Source organism: Lissotriton helveticus, chromosome 2_2 (assembly GCF_964261635.1).
Source record: "Lissotriton helveticus chromosome 2_2, aLisHel1.1, whole genome shotgun sequence".
Taxonomy (NCBI): domain Eukaryota; kingdom Metazoa; phylum Chordata; class Amphibia; order Caudata; family Salamandridae; genus Lissotriton; species Lissotriton helveticus.
In genome coordinates this window covers 183,231,973-183,254,176 of record NC_136060.1, presented here as the reverse complement: position 1 = coordinate 183,254,176, position 22,204 = coordinate 183,231,973, and the positions used below count along the sequence as shown (strand labels likewise).

The window sequence follows — 22,204 nt, the reverse complement described above, 5'->3', positions numbered from 1 at the left end:
CCAGAAACATATCGTATTTCAAAAAATGCAATCCCAACAACCACCGTGAGGCCCAATCGAGTCGAACCTCCACTGACTCAACGGGCCATAGTGACAGCAGTGACCAAGATCATCAGAGCCCCCTGAGACTCGACAACAACCCAGATCGTCACGTCCGGACACCAGAACAAGAGAGCCGCCCGAAACGTCAAACAAGAAGGCCCACACGACTCATTGAAGAAATATGAGAGACGGTGAGACTCTGTACAAAAGGGGGAGGTGTTGTATCGTTATGCCTGACCTCTGTCCAGGGACAGGGCAGGCGAGTAGGAAGAGGAGGGACAGGAAGCGGGGCACCGGAAACAGGGGAACAAGTTAGGCAGTAGCATGCTGTCAGTTAAGGAATAAAGAAGCATGTACCTCAGCTCCGATTCCTGCGTCTTATTTCTGGGTGGGTATGCGACAGGTATATGTTTTGTCATTTTTACATCACATTGTAAAGTTTCTTAATTTATTGTGATCCTATTAAAATCTTTGTTTCCATCACACTTCATGATTAGAAAAATAGCGATTCATTGGTGATTTTCTAACTGCTTATTTTGAAATAATTGTACAGTTCAAATTAAGGTGTTTAAATTGTGTTGTGACTTAGACTATATCGTGCAGCCCTTTCTTCTACACAAACAAATTTGTCACATCATTCACTTTACAAAATCTTCAGACTTTGACGTAAGAATAGAAACAATCGATTCAAAGACAGTAAATAAGAACTACGTGTTCTAAGTACACTTTATAAACAAGCATGCCGTGAATGAACCCTTAACCTTTTACCGTGGCACCATACGCACCTACAATAAAAACAAGCATTGGAAATGCAATAGGTCTCGCATTAGAAAAGTTGGAGTTATTGGTCTTGTAAATGACATATTTTATTTATTTGTTGGTTTTTAAAATTGCTAAATTGATGGCTTTGTCATTTACAATGCCAATAGTTATAACTTTCGCAAATGTGACACCTATAGCATTTGGAATGCAACATGTTTTGTATTTACGTGACTTAGATGGCAGCTCTGGTCGTTAGGCCACATCTCTAGAGAGCAGGAGAGTGCAGCAGGGGAGAGAAGCACAGCAATGCAATAGGTCTCGCATTAGGAAAGTTTGAGCTATTGGTATTGTAAAGGACACATTTTTTATTTATGTGCCTGTTTTGAAAATAGCGAAATTAATAGCTTTGTTATTTACAATGCCAATAGTTTTATCTTTCGCAAATGTGACACCTATTGTAACACAATATGTGTTGTGAGGGTGAGTGAGGGTGAGGGTGAGGGGTTGAGGGTGGGGGTTGAGGGTGAGTGAGGGGTTGAGGGTGAGAGGGTGAGGGGTTGAGGGTGGGTGAGGGTGAGTGAGGGTGAGGGTGAGTGAGGGTGAGTGGTTGAGGGTGAGTGAGGGTGGGTGAGGGTGAGGGGTTGAGGGTGGGTGAGGGTGAGGGAGAGTGAGGGTGAGTGAGAGTGAGGGTGAGTGAGGGGTTGAGGGTGAGGGGTTGAGGGTGAGAGGGTGAGTGAGGGTGAGGGTGAGTGAGAGTGAGGGTGAGTGAGGGTGAGTGAGGGGTTGAGGGTGAGTGAGGGTGAGGGGTTGAGGGTGAGTGAGGGTGAGGGGTTGAGGGTGAGTGAGGGTGAGGGGTTGAGGGTGAGTGAGGGTGAGGGGTTGAGGGTGAGTGAGGGTGAGGGTGAGTGAGGGTGAGGGGTTGAGGGTGAGTGAGGGTGAGGGTGAGGGTGAGTGAGGGTGAGGGGTTGAGGGTGAGTGAGGTTGAGGGTGAGTGAGGGTGAGTGAGGGTGAGGGGTTGAGGGTGAGTGAGGTTGAGGGTGAGTGAGGGAGAGTGAGGGTGAGGGGTTGAGGGTGAGGGTGGGTGAGGGGTTGAGGGTGAGTGAGGGTGAGTGAGGGTGAGGGGTTGAGGGTGAGTGAGGGGTTGAGGGTGAGTGAGGGGTTGAGGGTGAGTGAGGGTGAGTGAGAGTGGGTGAGGGTGGGTGAGGGTGAATGAGGGTGAGAGGGTGAGGGTGGGTGAGGGGTTGAGGGTGAGGGGTTGAGGGTGAGTGAGGGTGGGTGAGGGGTTGAGGGTGAATGAGGGTGAGTGAGGGTGAGGGTGAATGAGGGTGAGTGAGGGTGGGTGAGGGTGAGGGGTTGAGGGTGAGGGGTTGAGGGTGAGGGGTTGAGGGTGAGTGAGGGTGAGGGGTTGAGGGTGAGTGAGGGTGAGTGAGGGTGAGGGGTTGAGGGTGAGTGAGGGTGAGGGGTTGAGGGTGAGTGAGGGTGAGGGGTTGAGGGTGAGTGAGGGTGAGGGGTTGAGGGTGAGTGAGGGTGAGTGAGGGTGAGGGGTTGAGGGTGAGTGAGGGTGAGGGGTTGAGGGTGAGTGAGGGTGAGGGGTTGAGGGTGAGTGAGGGTGAGTGAGAGTGAGGGTGAGTGAGAGTGAGGGTGAGTGAGGGGTTGAGGGTGAGTGAGGGTGAGGGGTTGAGGGTGAGTGAGGGTGAGGGGTTGAGGGTGAGTGAGGGTGAGGGTGAGTGAGGGGTTGAGGGTGAGGGGGTGAGGGGTTGAGGGTGAGGGGTTGAGGGTGAGTGAGGGTGAGGGTGAGTGAGGGTGAGGGGTTGAGGGTGAGTGAGGGAGAGGGTGAGTGAGGGAGAGGGTGAGTGAGGGTGAGGGGTTGAGGGTGAGTGAGAGTGAGTGAGGGGTTGAGGGTGAGTGAGGGTGAGGGGGTGAGGGTGAGGGTTTGAGGGTGAGTGAGGGGTTGAGGGTGAGTGAGGGTGAGGGGTTGAGGGTGAGTGAGGGTGAGTGAGGGTGAGGGGTTGAGGGTGAGTGAGGGTGAGTGAGGGGTTGAGGGTGAGGGGTTGAGGGTGAGGGGTTGAGGGTGAGTGAGGGTGAGGGGTTGAGGGTGAGTGAGGGTGAGGGGTTTAGGGTGAGTGAGTGTGAGTGAGGGTGAGGTTGAGGGTGAGTGAGAGTGAGGGTGAGTGAGGGGTTGAGGGTGAGGGGTTAAGGGTGAGTGAGGTTGAGGGTGGGTGAGGGTGAGGGAGGGTGAGGGGTTGAGGGTGAGTGAGGGTGAGGGTGAGTGAGGGTGAGGGGGTGAGGGTGAGTGAGGGGTTGAGGGTGAGTGAGGGTTGAGGGTGAGTGAGGGTGAGGGGTTGAGGGTGAGTGAGGGTGAGGGTGAGTGAGGGTGTGGGTGAGGGGTTGAGGGTGAGGGGTTGAGGGTGAGTGAGGGTGAGGGTGAGTGAGGGTGAGGGTGAGTGAGGGTGAGGGTGGGTGAGTGAGGGTGGGTGAGGGTGAGGGTGGGTGAGGGTGAGTGAGGGTGAGGGGTTGAGGGTGAGTGAGGGGTTGAGGGTGAGGGGTTGAGGGTGAGTGAGGGTGAGGGTGAGGGTGAGTGAGGGGTTGAGGGTGAGTGAGGGTGGGTGAGGGGTTGAGGGTGAGTGAGGGTGGGTGAGGGTGAGTGAGGGTGAGGGTGAGGGTGTGTGAGGGTGAGTGAGGGTGAGGGTGAGTGAGGGGTTGAGGGTGAGTGAGAGTGAGGGTGAGGGGTTGAGGGTGAGTGAGGGTGAGGGGTTGAGGGTGAGGGGTTGAGGGTGAGTGAGGGTGAGGGGTTGAGGGTGAGTGAGGGTGAGGGGTTGAGGGTGAGTGAAGGTGAGTGAGGGTGAGTGAGGGGTTGAGGGTGAGGGGGTGAGGGGTTGAGGGTGAGTGAGGGTGAGGGGTTGAGGGTGAGGGGTTGAGGGTGAGTGAGGGTGAGGGGTTGAGGGTGAGTGAGGGTGAGGGGTTGAGGGTGAGTGAGGGGTTGAGGGTGAGTGAGGGTGAGGGTGGGTGAGGGTGAGAGGGTGGGTGAGGGTGAGTGAGGGTGAGGGGTTGAGGGTGAGGGAGGGTGAGTGAGGGTGAGGGGTTGTGGGTGAGTGAGGGTGAGGGTGAGTGAGGGGTTGAGGGTGAGGGGTTGAGGGTGAGTGAGGGTGAGGGGTTGAGGGTGACTGAGGGGTTGAGGGTGAGTGAGGGTGAGGGGTTGAGGGTGAGTGAGGGGTTGAGGGTGAGTGAGTGAGGGTGAGGTGAGTGAGGGTGGGTGAGGGTGAGTGAGGGTGAGGGGTTGAGGGTGAGTGAGGGTGAGGGGTTGAGGGTGAGTGAGGGGTTGAGGGTGAGTGAGAGGGGTGAGGGTGAGTGAGGGTGAGGGGTTGAGGGTGAGTGAGAGTGAGGGTGAGTGAGGGGTTGAGGGTGAGGGGTTGAGGGTGGGTGAGGGTGAGGGGTTGAGGGTGAGGGTGAGGGGTTGAGGGTGAGTGAGGGTGAGGGGTTGAGGGTGAGTGAGGGTGAGGGGTTGAGGGTGAGTGAGGGTGAGGGGTTGAGGGTGAGTGAGGGGTTGAGGGTGAGGGGTTGAGGGTGGGTGAGGGTGAGGGGTTGAGGGTGAGGGTGAGTGAGGGTGAGGGTGGGTGAGGGTGAGTGAGGGTGAGGGGTTGAGGGTGAGTGAGGGTGAGTGAGGGTGGGTGAGGGTGAGTGAGGGTGAGTGAGGGTGAGGGGTTGAGGGTGAGTGAGGGTGGGGTTGAGGGTGAGTGAGGGTGAGGGGTTGAGGGTGAGTGAGGGGTTGAGGGTGAGTGAGGGTGAGGGGTTGAGGGTGAGTGAGGGTGAGTGGTTGAGGGTGAGTGAGGGTGAGTGAGGGTGAGGGTGAGTGAGGGTGAGGGTGAGTGAGGGGTTGAGGGTGAGAGAGTGAGGGTGAGTGAGGGGTTGAGGGTGAGTGAGGGGTTGAGGGTGAGTGAGGGTGAGGGGTTGAGGGTGAGTGAGGGTGAGGGGTTGAGGGTGAGTGAGGGTGGGTGAAGGTGAGTGAGGGTGAGGGGTTGAGGGTGAGTGAGGGTGAGGGGTTGAGGGTGAGTGAGGGTGAGTGGGTGAGGGTAAGTGAGGGTGAGTGAGGGTGAGGGTGAGTGAGGGTGAGTGAGGGTGATGGGTTGAGGGTGAGTGAGGGTGAGGGGTTGAGGGTGAGTGAGGGTGAGGGGTTGAGGGTGAGTGAGGGTGAGGGGTTGAGGGTGAGTGAGGGTGAGGGGTTGAGGGTGAGTGAGGGTGAGGGTGAGTGAGGGTGAGGGGTTGAGGGTGAGTGAGAGTGAGGGTGAGTGAGGGGTTGAGGGTGAGGGGTTGAGGGTGAGTGAGGGTGAGGGGTTGAGGGTGAGTGAGGGTGAGGGGTTGAGGGTGAGTGAGAGTGAGTGAGAGTGAGGGGTTGAGGGTGAGTGAGGGTGAGGGGTTGAGGGTGAGTGAGGGTGAGGGGTTGAGGGTGGGTGAGTGAGGGTGAGTGAGGGTGAGTGAGGGTGAGGGAGGGTGAGTGAGGGTGAGTGAGGGAGGGTGAGTGATGGTGAGTGAGTGAGGGTGAGTGAGGGTGGGTGAGGGTGAGGGTGAGTGAGGGTGAGGGGTTGAGGGTGAGTGAGGGGTTGAGGGTGAGTGAGGGTGAGGGTTGAGGGTGGGTGAGGGTGAGTGAGGGTGAGGGGTTGAGGGTGAGTGAGTGAGGGTGAGGGGTTGAGGGTGAGGGGTTGAGGGTGAGTGAGAGTGAGGGTGAGTCAGGGGTTGAGGGTGAGGGGTTGAGGGTGAGTGAGGGTGAGGGGTGAGTGAGGGTGAGGGGTTGAGGGTGGGTGAGGGGTTGAGGGTGAGTGAGGGTGAGGGGGTGAGGGTGAGTGAGGGTGAGGGTGAGTGAGGGTGAGTGAGGGTAAGGGTGAGTGAGGGTGAGGGGTTGAGGGTGAGGGGTTGAGGGTGAGGGGTTGAGGGTGAGTGAGGGTGAGGGTGAGAGATGAGACGGTCTTTGAGGCGCCTCAGCTGTATTTGCATTTGGTAAAACAGCCTTAATGATGTGTTGAGAGGCGCCCCCCTGCCATTGTTGCAGGCCGCCATGTGGGGGCCTGCTAAGTGTACGGGGAGGGGGCAGCAAGCACAATTTATGGTGTCTAAAGCGACCCTTTCCTGAGAGACAGCCCTGGAGACAGAGGATGTTTATTTCAAGGAAGTCCAGCGGCCTTCGTGTCTGGGCAGCATTTAGTAAAAAAACTAAAAAAAAAGTACAAATATTTAGAAGCATTTACATATGCATTTAATCCATCGTGCAAGTCTGTCATTGCACGCGGGTGGAATGTTTGTCTACTTGCTGTTTATTTTTGACATCAACAGATGCAGGGAGGGTGACGCTCTGTGAAGGAGTGCAGCGTGGGACCCGTGGTGGACGTGGCTAGTGAACGTGAATAGTGCGCATATAGTAGTTACTGCAACAAAACCTACAAAACCGCATAAAACCTAATTTAAAAAAAAGAAAAAAGAGACAGGCTGTTATAAACAATGGAATTTACACACGTGCTTGTTGGTGATGTATTCGCCTACGCCTACATCACTTATAAAACAAGACGGATTGAAGGCAGAGAAGGGGGGGAGGAGAAATGCGACATGGCGGGCAGGGGAGGGGGCGGAGCGGGTAGAGCGGCATCTGGGTGTGAAGCAGCCGGGGCCTTTGAAGTGAAGCTAAGCTTCACTTCAAAAGGTGTGGGAGGAATGCGGCTGAGGGAACAGACGGCGATTTGGTGATGTGCACGCGCATTTTAGGTCAATGCGCAAGCGCATTGACCTAAAAGCCACGGGCACAGCACCAAATCGCCGCAGTTAGGTAAACTTTGTTTAAAGCCCTATAGTCTCGCTCTGCTCGATGCGCATGCGCATCGACAGGCGAGACCTAAAAAAACACTAGAAGATAGCCGCAGGGCCTTTTGCGTTAAGTGTTAGTAATGTAATTTCCTCATAGCACCAGTGATTAGACCGAAGCAGACACCATGTTTAGTTGAGGTACCGATGACTTGATCAGAAGGATTATACGTTAATCTTTCTTGCTGTTACCAGCCACTGCCTGCCGTGTAGACCGCCTGAAATGTAAGGCTGTCTACTCACTTGCTTGTTTTGAAGTACTCTGCTTTCCTGGGGTGTGTGGGCCCCTGGGCAGTGCATGGAAGGCACAGTGATGTGGCATGAGCTGCTCACATTGATAAGCCTTCCGCCGGTCTCCTGCTCAGGGAAAGTTCATTTGTTGTCAGTGCCCCACCAAACTCGCAGTTCTGCCAATAATTACCCTGCCTGTCTTCTGGGCCTTAAAATTGAGCAGGAAGTTAAGCACCACTACAGTTGTTGTGCTTGTTACACCTTCCCTTTAGGTGACGTCTCCGTGACTTTCCCTATCCATTTTGTTGCCGGAGTGGCTTGTGGGAGTGAGCCGTTGTTGCCCGTAGCTATTCACGCAAGCCTCTGTAAGTAGTGACAGACAGAATCCACATTTCTTAGGGATGAATGAAAATGTACCAGTCCAAAGTAAGGAAAGACATTCACACGGTAAACGACCTTTAGTCCGCAGCTGCTAGTGCGCATTCCATTTCTTCGCTAGAACGCATACAACTAGTACGAAAGTTGTTACATCGCAAGTGTTGTTACAACGCATGCGTTGTGCTGGTATGCGCTATCCACATCGTTGTTTGGAAGGCGCTTCCGTTTCTAAACAACGACGTGCAGTTCTGATGTCGCTGGAAGCCAGAGCAGAGAGGAACCACGGAGGAGAGAGAGGTAAGTGTAGTTTTTTTGGGTCGTGCAGGGTTGTGTTTGAGTAGTGTATTTGAGTTTAGGGTAGTGTTGGGGAGTAGTGATGTGGTGTTTGTGTAGAGTAGTGTTTTAGGGATTAGGGAGTTGTCGGGGCCTACAATGAAACACTACCCTGCATTGCAGGGTAGTGTTTCATTGTAGGGACCGGACTGTGGGTAGGGACAAGATCGTGCTGGGGGTAGTGTTTTAGGGTTTACGATAGTGTCGGGGTGTCATGCAGGGTAGTGTTTGGGTGTAGGGAAAGGACTAGGGGTTGTGGGAGGGTTGTGCAGGGTGTAGTGTTTTAGGGTTTAGGGTAGTGTTGTGATGTGAGTGTAGGGTAGGGTAGTGTTTTAGGGTTTAGGTGGTGTCGTGCAGGGTAGTGTTGTAGTGTAGGGAGCGGACTGGGGGAAGGGTGAGGGTCATGCAGGTGGTAGTGTTTTAGGGTAGTGGTGTGGTGTTTGTGTAGGGTAGTGTTTTAGGGTTTAGGGTAGTGTCGGGGGGGGTCGAGAAGTGTAGTGTTAGAATGTAGGGTCCAAGAAGGGTGAAGGTCATGTAGGGGGTAGTGTGTTAGGGTTAAGGGTAGTGTGGTGGCGTTTAAGTAGTGTAGTGAAGGCATGATTTTAGTGCAATGTTTTTAATTAGCATAAACCATAGTACATTTATAACCATTTGCGTTATAAATGCATGCGCAGTTAAAACTTGCTAAGTAAAAACATCGCACTAAAATCATGTGTAGTAATGGTATGCGAAGTATTGACATACATTCCATTTACACGTATAACTTCTTAATACAGGATTGAAGAAGCCTCAATGGTAGAAATAGAAATAAGACCATCCCTACAAAAACTACTGTACAGTTTAGTGAACCGCCGCAGCCGTATTGGAATAGGATTGCCACTTACATTCTAAAACCGCTCGTTCAGACATTATTATAAAGTGAGGCAGCTTCAGAGTCCCCGACCCCGGACTTAGTGGCCAGTGCCCTTTTCCAGCAGTGTGGAGCTAGCACTAATCCTGGGCGTAGTTTGCGTAGTAGCGCTACGCGAAGTGCACTTCGCACTATGCAAGCTACGCGAAGATGCACTTCGCACTACACAAGCTATGCATAGTGCACTGTGCAAAATGCTGTTCGCACTGATTGCACAGTGCTGGATGCTTGTCCGCACTTTGCAGTCCTTGCAAAGCGCATCTTGCACAGTGCAAGCGGTCGTTTTCTGCCGCTCAAGTAGATTTGTACTCGAGCGGCAGCTTTCTCAATGCTGACTGTTAGTTTCTCATCGTGAGTGGTTGAGCGCATACGCGACCACTCGCAATGAGAAACCTGACCTCCCCACATTGAGAATCTCGCCAGGAGGTTTATTTTCCACGCTCGCGATCAGAAACTTTATATTGCTGATCGCAAACAAGGAAAAAGTCTCGCCGGGATGTTATTTTGCTCGCTTGCGGTCGCCAACTTGACGTTGAGGGCCGCGAGCAAGCAAAAAATGCCCGCTACGCTACGTGTTTAATTAGTGTAGCGCATAGTTGTGCAAACTACGCTAGCGTAGCGTAGTCCTACGCCCAGGGTTAGCTAGCCCTGCTAATGCAACTCCTCTTGTCAGTCTTGCCTGTGCCTCGCAGCGCCAGTGGTGTCAGAAGGTGCTATAAATGCGTGACTAATTCATTTTAGTGCTGTGATGCGGACCACCACGCTAGACTGTGTTAGCCTAACCCCTGATGTGTTGTACTTTGCAAAGCTGCACGAACAGCAAGCATTGAGATATGTGGCGCAGCAGCACAAGCTGCTGTGCAACATAATGTAAAGTAAAGAAAAAGCACAATGAGGTAGCCTATGTTGACGCGTCATAGCACTTTTTTTCTTTACTTTTAGCCATGTTGCGCTGCTGTGCAACAGGTAAAAAACTGCAGAGGTTGCGGCCATTAGATGACACTGGGCGCATACAAGAAGCATTACTTGGTCACTGCTTCATGGCAAGGACAAACGCTGACAATAGTGACTTTCAAACCAACCAATGGTAAATAATGGGTGGGTTCCTAGCACGTATTAAGCTTTTTTTTCAGTTTACAAAAGATTTAGCTGGCAGCAGTGTCGCAGGTAAAACCTAAAAAGGACGCACCAGCTGCCTCCAATGGCAGCTAAGAAATGTCACGCTGTTGGTTGATTGATAACTCAGCATAAAGTACATTTCCAGATACAATCCAATTATTAGGGAGAGCAATACATAAAACAGGAAGCAGTGATGCTCCAAATGTATTCTTAAACAACCAGTAGAATGGAATTTAGTTTATTTCATTTTTTTTTTTTTTTTTTTTTACTTTCATGCCTCACATACAAGTACAAAAAAGTTACATTATATGTTTATATCAGCACACATAAGACAAAAAAATGAAATGAGAGGAGCAGAATGAGGCACTGTGATGACGGGAATAATATGTCTGAGAGAAATTGGAAAGAAGATATGATGATGATGATGAGAAATGATGAATGGGCGGGGTCTAATGAAAACATGCAATACTTTAAAGAAACAGTGATGGTTCAGAGTTATACCTGGGTGGCTTCACGTGATCTCAAGACTTGTTTTTTGCTCAAACACACCTAAGAATGATGCAAAGTTTTTATAGAGCTTTCAGTCACATTCGTGCTGCTTTATAGCATTGTAAATAGCAAGCAACACATTTTCTTCTCTTTTCAATCGCACCCACTTCAATGACCTCCCAAGTATTACTATAGGGATCTGCCATGCAGGTTACACATGGATTTATGCTGCATGTGTATTGATCCACCCAACTACATGACTGAGCATCTACCAATCTTGTTTTGTATAAACATTTCTTTATTAGTTTATCAAAAAAGGTACAAATCAAGCCGAGGCAGGAGACAATCCTGAAGCATAACTCTAATCAAAATGCCTAGAACTCTCCCCTCCCCCTAACCAGTCTCCCTCCCCTACCTTCCCCGGAATCCAGGATATACCAAAAGCAGTGCAGCCATCCTACCTGCGTGGGGACACGCCCGACCCCCAGTGTAAGGGGATGTTCTGTAGAGCAGCTCCCAGTGCCAAGACGATCTGTCGCCCCCAACGGGACTTAAGTGGGAATGTGAGAGCATTAGCTAGGCCTATGACAGTGTAAGCTGGCAAGTGGGGCAGTTGTGTGTCTAGGTGAGCTTCAATATCGTCCAGTACTTGCGCCCAGTAGGTAGCGATCTTGGGGCAATCCCTCAACAGATGTGTCAGAGTACCAAGGCTACCACAGTCATGCCATCACGTCGGGCTATGAGCGGGGTTCGGCCTGTGGAGTCTAGGAAGAGTGAGATACCAATAAGTGGCGATTTTTAGTGGCTGTCTCCATACTTGCCACGTTGCGGGCAGTATGGCGTGCGTGATGATAAATATCCTACCATTCCCGCTGCGTTAAGGAGCGGCCAAGTTTGGACGCCCATCTCCCCTGGTCCGGGGATTTAATAACAGACAAAGAGATGCAAAGGGGCTGTATAGTTTGGATAAGAAGTGAGCATCTGAGGTTTTGGATAGCAGCCACCATGGTGAGATGGTGTTTAGCATGGGGCCGTATTGTGGGGTCCATCACCCAGTGTCTGATCTGATGGTACCTTCATAGTTCGGATTCAGGGATCCTTATTGTTAGTGGAGGTCCTCAAATGACAGGGGCTCTGCCTCATCGAACAAGTGTCTGATAGATCTGCGACCCTCTTGTCTCCACTGGGCAAAGACCCGGAAGCAGAGGCCTGGAGTTGAATTAGGATTCTCAGCTATGGGCATTAGTGGTGATGGGAATGAAGCAAGACCTCTCCTCCCAGAAACTTTGTCCCATGCCACAAGAGGGGCGTGAATGATAGGAGACAGGTATAGGCTTTTGGGGCGTGACGGTTTGGGAAGGAAGAAGATCTTCCACAGGGATTGTCCTACCACTGCCCTATCCATGAAAAGCCAGTACTTTTCAGATTAAGAGCGCGGCCACTCCGCAAACGTCCTAATCTGCACAGCCCAGTAATACTCTCACAGATTTGGTATCCCAGACCTCCCTCACAGATTTGGTATGCCAGACCTCCCTCTTTTGGGGACCTGTAACAGAGATCTCCATGCAAGCAAGGCGTCTTATCCGCTCATACAAAGCAGTTGATCTCCCATTGTAGAGTTCGCCAGAGCCCATGGGGGTAGTGTTTCACCGGGAGAACATGGAAAGAGTATCTTCGGTTGTATAGCCATCTTTACCACAGCAACTCTGCACAGCCAGGAAAGATTATGATGTCTCCAGCGGCACAGGTCCGTTTGTATTTGCTGAAGTAGGGCCGTATAATTAAGGGTCACCGTGTTTCTATTGTTCGCCGTGAGCTGCAACCCAAGGTAGGGAGCAGAGGCCCATTGAATAGGGTAAGAGTATTGTAACTCGTAGAGCGTGAGGGCCCTGAGTGATAGATTGAGAACTTTGGATTTATTGATCTTGACCGTGACTCCTGCTGCCTGGGCGAACAGGTCAACGTTAGCCATGAAGGGCGGGAGGGAGACCAGGGGATCCTCCAACATACACAATTATCACCTAGAGAGTCAGGGTTAAGGCAGTGACTCCTGTACCCCTATCAATTTTTATTAAACAACTAAAGAGTGACTCAGAGAAAAACGTGAAAAAAATATAATTGTTTAATTGTGAATAAACAGGGAACAGCTGCCAATGGTAAGCTAATCCCTATCGTCCCAATAATCCCTTATTATGACCCCTAAATAAGGCAAAAAAAGGATTAGTAGTGCTCCCAGAAAGGGCAATACTTGCCCTTGTGTATACACAAAAAAGAAAAGGAAAACTCTTCTCTTTATAAAAGAACCCTCACTCACCACTAGTTGGTGACTTGCTTCATCATTGGGTTCCCGCTGGGGTGACCGAGTGTCTCCCCAGCGTGCTGCGACGCCTGTATTTACAGCGGAGCGGGTTGGTGGTGTGTGCAACAGTGCTATAACTAATGAGTGTAGTAAACTGTGAGTGACTTTAAAAAATACATGGTTGTAACCTATACATTTTTTTTAATAAAGGTCAACCAGTATTAGGTTAAAAACAGTGCAGAACGGACTATCCAGGGTTCTATGGTAGGAAACCCGTGTCCTTACTTACAAATGGTCAACATGTTTCTGCTGTCAAATTTAGCAAGTTCGCTCAGCATTCGTCAGGACCTACATAAATAATAATCCTCCGGTGGTATGCACTCGCTAAGGCGCACCCTCCCGTGAGGATCTTGATGTGAAAAAAGGTTTTATTCGGTAATGTTACTCACGGATATTACCCGTGGAGGCTCACCAGACTTCACTGGAGCCATCTACAAATGGTCAACATGTTTCTGCTGTCAAATTTAGCAAGTTCGCTCAGCATTCGTCAGGACCTACATAAATAATAATCCTCCGGTGGTATGCACTCTGAGGTTCCGTGACGATTTTAACCCGTGTTTGTAACATTGTCGCAAATGCATAATTTTGGTATCAGTGAACCGCAAATGATCCATTTAGTATATCCTGGTGTTTTCGCTATGCTACGAGCAAGAGCACTCCTGTTACAAACACATTTCTGTTCTACCCGTGGCATCCATCTTAGAACAAGGAAGCCATTTTGTATTCCTTGCCCTCACATAGTCAATGGACACGCAATGACCTCTTTTTCATTTAAGGACACGTAGGCTTTAGCCGGCAATTCAACTTGCTAGTGACACGTGCACCTTAGGCCAGCAACGCTGTGGCAGCATGACTCGGCAAGAGCTGTCTCCCCAGCCTGAGGCCAGTCCTGCTATACTGGTTCTCGTGTTCGTTGGTCTGATCATGATTAGGCGGCCGAAGCTGGTAACCGTGCCCATTTACGACCCACAAACATCTCTTATCCTACTTTTCTATCTTCTGCACCTGGCTCTGCTCCTTTCCTTCTGGGCCTTTATTAGGGGGAGGTAACGAAATTTACGATGAGGCGGTCCGGGTCTTGAATGGAAAGTTGACATGGGGTTATGATGGAATAGTGGGAACCCCTCGTTCGTAATGTTTTGACATCAGATATTGTTGACGATTCCTGTGCAACGCCAAATATTTATTGTTTAAGATACAAAGGTTTTGGAATGTGCTAACATGTAAAGAAATTTGCCTGAAGCCCAATATTCAGTATATAAGGAGCAACCCTCTTTGTACAAATTGAACAGGCTCCTAGATACTGCCCATGTGTAGTTTCTGTGACTTCTGTGTCCCTGCAGTAATAAACCTTTGGTCTTTGACGCCACCATCGAGAAGCCCGTGTTTCTGTTTGTTTGTGCACCGAGGCAGGTTGAACTCCGGGGTCTTCGGGTGTTATCCCTGACACCTCTGGACGGAACCAAAAAGTCCAGAACTCCAATTGGCGCCCAACGTGGGGCGACGTCATTCGGTACCGGTCCAAAAGTCTGAAGAGTTCGAGAAGCTTCGTGTGAAGATTTCAGAGGGAGGCGCCCCACTTCATCGATCCCGGCATATCGCAAAAGTGGCCCGACGTTCTCTTCCACGAGGGTTCCCGTTCAGACGGCTGCAGTGGTTCGTTGCCTTGACCGTCGCCCTGTCTTGGACCCGAGGTGCAGTCCTTAGTACGGCGAGACGTGACTGGTTTCTCCTTGGTGACGTCTTCAGTGCCTCAGTTAAGTATTAAGTGGTTGATAGTTGGTTACTTCGTAAGGGTTGCTCCTGTTTGGATAATCCTTTTAGTTTTTGGTTTGGTTCGGTTTCATAAGATTATCGCTGGTTATTCTGGTTACGATAATTATTCAGTTCAGTTCGGGTATCGATACGTTTGTCTGTTCTGGTAGGCCTAAGTTCTTGGTTCAAGTGCGCACCTTTCTTTTAATTTGTGTTTCGTCTGTTTTGTGTTCCGGGTTATAAAATGGTAAGTCGGAAAAATTGTATGTTGTCTTGTTTTAGTTGCAACAGGGATTCCCAGTTGGAGGACTCGTGTTCGGTTCCTCCGATTGGAACTCCCCTTTATGATCTATATTGCAAATTTGGTGTGGGCCCTATCGCTTATAACGAGGTATGGATCCACTATACAGAGAAAGATGGTGTCCTTAGTTGGCCACTGCATGGTAGTTTCGAACCTCAAGTTCTTGATAATTTAGAAACGAAATTATTCAAGAAGAAAGCCCGGCCGGCAATGTTTGATTCTTTCCGTTATTGGCGAAAAGAATCTAAACAGAGAGAAATTAAAAAGTTGAAGAAAGAACAGAAAGAGCAAGAGTTGACTTTAGAACAGTCTGCTAAGCAGCTACAACTCAACGAGTCTGAGAAGGCGATGGAGGTGGCCAATAGAGAGCGTAATTTAGCGATAGACAAGTGCTATCCTGCTTTGCCATCAAGTACAGCTAAGATAGTAGAGGACCCTGAAAAGGATCCCCTGTTGTCTTACTTGTTACGATCACCCCCACCGTATGCACAGGGTGCTACGGCTCCACCTATACCGAATGTTCAATTACCGGTTGCTGGACAACCTGGTGTTCCCGCTCCTCTGAATCAAGTTCCTGTACCTCCTGTGGTCACTATTAATGTTCCTTCGGCACCCCCTCTTTCAGGGTTGCCGGCTTCTTTACCTATACCTGTATCGCTCACACCTGCTAGTTCACAAGCTGTTTTGCCCGCTACTCCTACTGTTCCTGATCTATCTGTTCCAACTGCTACTCTATTTACTGCTTCTGCTAATATTATGACTCCACTTTCTGTTCGTCGAAGAATCACTGATTCTGTCTCTAACATTCTATCTCCCTTCTATAAAACTCTGATTAAGACTCCTACCTCTGACTCTGTGCAGAGACGTAGTCAGCTTCCCAGTACTGAAGAAAGAGGGATATTAGATTCCACTGCTCTTAGATGGATTTCGAAAGTTGGAAGATATAATGTACAAGATGTATTAGATACATTTATACAATGGAACAAACCGACACAACGATATGTGTTTGATGAAATGTGCTTCCTTCTACGTGAGGAATTGGAAGAGGATGACCCTGAATCAAATCTAGAAGAATTAATTAATGTTCAGAAAGAGTTTGCTGCAGGTATGATAGTTGGACAAAATATAAAAGAAGCGATGGAACTGGTTTTAAGTTATAGGAATGACCCATCCCTTCGTTCTCCGAGGGAGTCAGAGAAACGTAGTACGAAACAAAATCGTCAATATCCAATGAGAGAGGTTCCACCAATTTGGCGTGAAGCTGTGCAAGCTAATGTAAACCTTGGTATTGCAGCCGCTCCGGCCCAATTCCAGAGAGTATGGATACATATTCCATGGAAGCGAGCTGAAGTATTAGCAGTGAAACAGGCCTTGCCGGATCCGCGTAAAAATCCTGCAGGGTACTACAAAGAGTTGGCTCAGACAGTTGACGCTTGTATATTAAATCTAGCTGACATAGATCTGCTATTTGGTAATGTAGTACCGCAACCAATTTGGGCTAAAATTCGTAAAGAGAATCATCCAGTTGCCCTAGGTGGTGATTGGGCAGCTATAATTGCAGCGGATGGTCAACAAATAGGTGGTTCTAAACCTGAACCCTTAATTGCTAATTTGCCTGGTAGAATAATCGATTTAATGAAAACCCTAATGCCAGCATTACGCGTTAACTGGGACAAATTGTCCGCGTGCAAACAGAAGAAAGACGAAAGCGTCTCCGACTTTTTCACAAGATTCGAGGAGACTTTTGTGGATCATAGTGGTCAGGATATGAGCACAGAAGGAGGCCAGAGATTATTTGTTGATAAATTTGTGCACAATCTGTTGCCAGAACTTAGTGGTAAATTAAAAAATTCTGAAAGTGCGTGGGCTGTCTCTACGACTGCGCAAATACTTGCTACTGCCCAGTACTATGAAAATAGGGACAAAGAGGAGAAAGAAAAATCAGATAAAAAGACGAAAGAGTTAAAAACTAAAGTTCTTTTACAGCAAGCATATCCGCCTCGCACCAATCAGACCAATACACAGCAAGGGTCATATCAAAGAACGGAGTATAATTCTCAGAGGCCACAGTACCAATGGAATCAGTGTGCTTATTGCAAAATGGAAGGCCATTATAAGACTGAGTGTCCGGTACGGGCACAAAATAATACTGCGGCAGCTCAGAGAGGTCGTGGTGGTTATATGCAGAATTCTAGAGGTCGAGGAAGAGGTGCTATGCCTCCACAGACAAGTGATCGCCCTTCTAATTATTTCGACCAACGAAATGGACAATCTGCCCAACAGAATAAGTCTCAACAATATCATGTTGAAGATTACTATGAAGCTAGTGAGGAAGTTCAGCCAAGGGAGTACTAGGACAGCCATGGACAAAGAGAGGGAGTAGTATCAGTTCCAGTAGATCAGAGTGGGCCTTATGTCGCAGTAGCAACATCAGGTATAGTCGAACCGTTTCTGTTGGATACTGGTGCAGCAAAAAGTTCTATCATACATGCGAAACTCCCTGGCGCACCTTTGTCTGGCTCAACAAACGTTTCAGTAGGTTTTTCAGGCGCCCCTGTTCACAACCCTGTTTCTGGTCCTTTGTCTATTTCTGTTGGACCACGACAATTGAAAGCACCCCTGATTTTGACGACAGGTTGTAATGAAAATCTGCTTGGTTTAGACTTATTAAAACGCCTATATGCGACATTGTACTGTTCTCCAGAAGGAGTACAGCTTACATTGGGTAAAAGAATCATCTCTCCAATGTACTTGTCGATGGATGCACTCCCACCAGAGCTGCGTTCACTCCCTGATACTCTTTGGGCGACTGGTCCTAATGATGTAGGTCTTTTAGAAATTCCACCATATGTAGTAACTTTGAAAGCGAATGTAAAATTTCCACGAATTCCACAATACAGAATTTCTACTGAAGGTGAGCGTGCGCTCCTACTGATAGTACAAGATCTGATCAAGAAAGGCGTTATAGAAGAAACTAGAGGTAATGTCTGTAATAGTCCTGTACTGCCAATTCTGAAACGAACTGACCCAACAAAACCTCCAGTATATAGATTTGTAATTGATCTTAGAGAGGTTAATAAAATTGTGATTCCACAGTTTCCTGTGCTTCCAGACATTACTGCATTGTTAACGTTAATTCCTGCTACAGCAGCATGGTTTTCGGTTATCGACTTGAAAAATGCCTTTTTCAGCATTCCGATAGCCGAGGAAAGCAGAGATATCTTCGGTTTCTCTCTAGGAGGACGAAGCTTCAGGTTTAAACGCGCTCCACAAGGTTATTGTGAAAGCCCATCCATTTACAGTCAAGCATTAAAAAGCCAGTTAGACTCATTTGTACTTCCTCCTGGTTCTGCTTTAATACAATATGTCGATGATCTTCTAGTGGCTGCCGATGACAAGGAAACTTGCAAAAAAGCTACAATTTCTTTATTGCATCATTTGTCAAATTTGAATCACAAGGTGTCACCTTCAAAAATGCAATACTGTTGCCAAGAAGTGACCTACCTAGGTCATCTCTTGTCAAAGGAGGGAAGGAAGTTGACCCCAGAGAGAATAAAAGCAATTACACAGATGAATGTTCCTAGCACGCAGAGAGAAGTACGTGCCTTTTTAGGTATTACCTCATATTGTAGGCAATGGATCCCAAATTTTTCTCTTTTGGCAAAACCGTTGGTAGCTTTGACTGGGAAAAATGTTCCGAGTCCAGTGCCATGGTCTGCCGAATGTCAGGAGAGTTTTTCTGAGTTACGAAATGCACTGTGTTCAGCTCCTGTATTGGGTACACCCGATTACAGTAAACCATTCACGCTCTATGTCCATGAGAGAGAAGGTTGTGCGTTGAGTGTTTTGACACAGAAATTTGGTGATAAACAACGCCCTTGTGCATATTTTTCATCAACATTAGATCCAGTAGCTAGAGCGTTGCCTAGTTGCTTGAGAGCTACAGCCGCAGCTGCAGCCTCCATTCGACAATCTGCTGGTTTGGTAATGAACAACATGCTAGTAGTTATGGTTCCTCATGCTGTGGATACACTCATGAACCGAACCAAGACGCAGCACCTTACCAGTGCTAGATTATCAGGTTACGAACTGACATTGCTAGCAAGTCATATTCAGATCAAAAGATGCAATGTATTGAATCCAGCAACATTGTTGCCGACTAGCCAAGAGTCGAGTGATTCCGAACCACACGACTGTTGTTTCAGAACTGAGGAAGAAACAAAAGGACGAATTGATTTAAAAGACACTCCATTATCAGATCCAGATGGCACGTTGTATGTTGACGGGTCTTGCTTCAAATTGGAGAATGGTGATGTGACTGCTGCCTATGCAGTAACGACTTTGAGTACGATTGTGGAGACTGCGAGAGTGAGTCAGAATTCTGCCCAGGCTGCAGAATTGATCGCGCTGACAAGAGCGTGCGTTTTAGCTAAGGGAAAGAGAGTGAATGTGTTCACAGATAGTCAGTACGCGTTCGGCGTGGCCCATAGTTTTGGCCGTTTGTGGAAAGAGAGAGGTTTCATTACGTCCCATGGGACTAAGATTCAACATGGCCAGCTAGTTAATGACTTGTTGGAATCTCTAACCTTGCCGACTGAAGTTGCGATTGTGAAATGCAGTGCTCATAAAGCAATCACGGATGATGTTGGTCGTGGGAATGCTTTTGCTGATGAGACTGCAAAACAGACAGCTAGAAATATGATGAGTAGAATGTATGTTGCAACGTCTGCAAGATGGATTTCTGAGTCTGGAATGTGTGAGGACACAGTGGAAAGCGTGAAAGAAATTCAGAAAGATGCGACTGAGGAGGAAAAGCGTGCATGGAAAGAGAGCACGGGTAAATTGGACTCGAGTGGGTGTTGGATTGACTTGTCGGAACAACAGCGTTGGATGTTGCCTGATGCGTATGTGCTTGCAGTAGTAACGATGGCACATGGAGCAGCGCACATCAGTTCTAAAGGGATTTGTAAGATGTTGGCTCCAGTTTGGAAGAATGATGGGATTAGTAAGTGTGCAAAGAGAGTGGTGAGAAATTGTATGGTATGCTTGATGCATAATCCTGGCAAGGGAATCCCCACACCTGCAGGTCACTTCGCTCCTCCTTCCTGCCCCTTTGAAGTGATCCAGCTAGACTTCATTCACATGGATCGTTGTAATAATCTAAAGTACGTCCTAGTGGTAGTTTGTGCGTTCTCCAGATGGATCGAAGCATACCCACTGAAGGACAATACTGCTTTGTCCACTGCCAAGATCCTTCTTAAAGAATACTTCCCCAGATTCGGAATGCCACGGATTGTATGGTCAGATAACGGAAGTGAGTTCGTAGGGAAAGTTATGCAGAGTGTGTGTGCCGGCCTAGGGATTAGACAAAAGTTTCACAGTGCGAATCATCCCCAGTCCGCGGGTTTAGTTGAGGGTTACAATGGCACCCTTAAACTGAAACTTGCTAAGATACAAGCATCCACGGGTTTGCCCTGGCCAGATGCACTGCCTTTGGCTTTGTTATCAACAAGAGCAACTGTACATTCTAGAGTAGGGCTTAGTCCATATGAAATAATTTTTGGTCGTCCTGCAAATGTTTGGGGGGTACCTAGACCGAAAGAATTTAAGCAGCTGGAATACCCAATGTTAATTGATTATCTTTTCGACTTGACTGCTAAATTGAGCCTTATTCACCAACAGGTTTTCGATGCATTGCCAAAGCCACCGGAGAGTCCAGGTCATCAGCTGAAACCTGGGGATCAAGTAGTCATTAGAAATTTTGCAAGAACGAAAAATCTTCAGCCCAGATTCGTTGGCCCTTTCCAAGTCCTATTGGCGACGAGAACTGCTATTCGAGTGGCCGGAAGGAAGAATTGGATCCACACGACACATGTCAAACGTGTGCCTCTGCCACTTCCTTACAACGACTGGGTAAAGAAAGGAATCAGTGCCTCTGAAGCAGAACAAATACCCAGGTTCATCCCTTTCAGTGATGCAGAACTGATCACTGATACATCAAACTCTGACTCTCCTCCTGAAACTGCTCTTTTGAACCCTGAACATTTGCCATCTGCACCAAAAGAACATTTGTCATCTGCAAACGCGAACATTGCAGCGTCGGCTGAAAATATATTGTTTCCAGATCAGACAGCTCCTGCAAAACTGAGATACAACTTGCGACCTCGCAATATGGACAAATAAAGCAGGAAACTGCCTATTTTCAGATTTGAATTTTCTATACATTGCCTCCAGCCAGGAAGTTTGCTATTATTTTGTTGTTTTAAATTTTGCCTTGCCGTCTGGGTAGCCGTAGGGTCGTGGCTGTGTGCCTAGTTGAATCTGCGGGGGTCAGACATAAGGTCGATCTTTCTGTTAGTTCTGGGAACTCCCAGGGCTGATAGAGGCATTTTTATCTACGTACACATCATCAGTGGTCACGAGCGGATTGTAGAAGATGGAGCTTCCTGAGCTGCAACGAAAGAATGTAATTTATGTTCGCAGAAATAGACTGTACCGAATACTTCACAGCAAATGCTTTCTAATGCAATGTGCAGTTACATTTTTAATTGTTTTGATAACGTTGGTGGGTGGAATCATCTTTGGTGTGCATTTGATTTTTATGCCGGTAACTACAGTACCTCCCCTTGATCCTACTACTTCTACGGTTTCTTCTATGCATTCTTTTCACTCGTTTCCTGAACACGAACAAGCTCGACGCTCTGAATTTATTAACAATACATTTGTACAGCTCTTGCATCAACACCAACTGGTAGTTAATACTACAGACTGCTGGGTGTGTGGCTTGATACCTCACACTATGGATAAAGGCATTCCCTATCTAGTCTTGCCTTTTAGCTATAATGGATCATTTCAGGCCTTTCAGACCATTTTTTCCTATGCCCTTGAGACCTATCCTCCGCGTCCACCGCGGTCCACTAAATACAACTCAGCCAACAAAGCTTTAGTCCAGGGAATAATTGACATGATTAAAGACGTCAATAATACTCCATCTTACCCTAGAGATGAATTACGGGTGTATTTGAGTTGGAACTCTACCGAGTATCGCCTTAGTTTGGGAGAAAGCAAGCGTAAAAGCTCCACTTCAGTCTGGGTCGTGCCTCACCGAGGTCAGGTCTGTTTGCAAGGAAATGGGAGAAATCTGAGAGCTCAGCTAGGGAGGAGTGAGTGCGTTGAGACTTACGTATTTCCGTCTAACTCCTCCCCTGCCTTCCTTACTGCTAGGAGTATGCAACAACATGTCACTGACCTAATGAGCATAGAGTTAGATTCTGACATAGACTGAGTAATTGCCTATGTAAGGGCAAAAGGAGGGTCTGAGGTTCCGTGACGATTTTAACCCGTGTTTGTAACATTGTCGCAAATGCATAATTTTGGTATCAGTGAACCGCAAATGATCCATTTAGTATATCCTGGTGTTTTCGCTATGCTACGAGCAAGAGCACTCCTGTTACAAACACATTTCTGTTCTACCCGTGGCATCCATCTTAGAACAAGGAAGCCATTTTGTATTCCTTGCCCTCACATAGTCAATGGACACGCAATGACCTCTTTTTCATTTAAGGACACGTAGGCTTTAGCCGGCAATTCAACTTGCTAGTGACACGTGCACCTTAGGCCAGCAACGCTGTGGCAGCATGACTCGGCAAGAGCTGTCTCCCCAGCCTGAGGCCAGTCC

General features: G+C 48.4%; 1 long non-coding RNA gene across 1 annotated transcript in view; it reads left to right on the top strand.

Moving 5' to 3' along the window:
• The window catches only part of LOC144821779 (uncharacterized), a 74,114-nt gene extending 53,782 nt beyond the window's left edge, over positions 1-20,332 (top strand). The window contains exon 3 of the long non-coding RNA XR_013608428.1: positions 20,209-20,332. This is a non-coding gene — a long non-coding RNA (uncharacterized LOC144821779). The remainder of the gene's footprint in view (positions 1-20,208) is intronic.
• Positions 20,333-22,204: the final 1,872 nt, after the last annotated feature.